The sequence below is a fragment of the Protobothrops mucrosquamatus genome, unplaced genomic scaffold (genome assembly GCF_001527695.2).
Source record: "Protobothrops mucrosquamatus isolate PMUCROS unplaced genomic scaffold, P.Mucros_1.0 scaffold677, whole genome shotgun sequence".
Classification (NCBI taxonomy): Eukaryota; Metazoa; Chordata; class Lepidosauria; order Squamata; family Viperidae; genus Protobothrops; species Protobothrops mucrosquamatus.
The window spans coordinates 116,289-117,372 of NW_015386964.1; positions in this window are offsets into that span (position 1 = coordinate 116,289).

Genomic DNA, 1,084 nt, shown 5'->3' on the forward strand with positions numbered 1-1,084 from the left:
TCTGCAATTACAGTGAGAGGAACGGTTGTAGATAGTTGTGTAGGGAGAATCCAGAGAAAGAAATATTTTGGGAAATATTAAAAAGGCAGAATATATTCCCCCAAAGGATTTTAAAGGCAGAAACCAACCCCCAAGTCTCTCTGCCCCAGATAGAAACCAAGTCTGCAGAAATGCAGATGTGATAATCTTGTCAGAAAGATTGAAGTCAGGAAGCTGGGCTTAGAAAGAAAGATCCATAGAATCAACAATCCTCACACCAAAAATTCCAACAGTCATCAGCCACAGCCCCAGGGAAGCAGGATATGACCTTTGGAACATAATAGGATTAACCCACCACTGTCAGAATACCAGAAGGGCACACTCAGACTCAGGTCAAAGTACATGACATAGGAAATACAAAGCCTCTGTGGGAAATTAGCCCAGAGAAGGAAATATTAAAAAGGCAGAAAGAAAGATATTGTTCACCAAAAGGATTTTTAAAAGCATTTTTTGAAAAGCAGAAACCAAACCTGGCCTCATCTCTTTGCCCAGGGCAGTACGACCAGAATATGTATACGTCTACACCTTGGTAGTCCTTCAAACCTCGGTCCCTAGAGTTCTGTTTTCTTCGAGATAAGAGTCATTAGCCCCATCACCTGGGAAGCAGGATATGATAATGGGATTAAACCACAGATATCAAGGCCTAGAAAAACACTCAGAAATAGCCTCAAAGTTCATGCCACAGGAACAGGAAACTAGTCCAAGCAGGGCTAGAGGGTATAAAAAGACCTTCTGCCCATGTGCTCCCTCTCTTTCTTCTCCTCTGCTGCTTCTTGCAAGGACCATCTGTCTTCTGCAATAAACTGTAACCTTCCCAAAGCAGTCGCCATGTTTGCTTATTTATTCCCAGCTTGGATGAATCAGGATGAAGACTTACTTCTAACACCTCAAACAGGAACAGGAAACAACCTCAAGAGTCCCAGAAGGTATAAAAACCTACTCCCTGCTACATGTGGTCAGGGTTTTTTTTTTCCAGAGCTATCTTTCTGTCTTGCTCTCCTCTTCAATAAATTACAACCTTCTTTCTATAATGTTGTTTATTCCC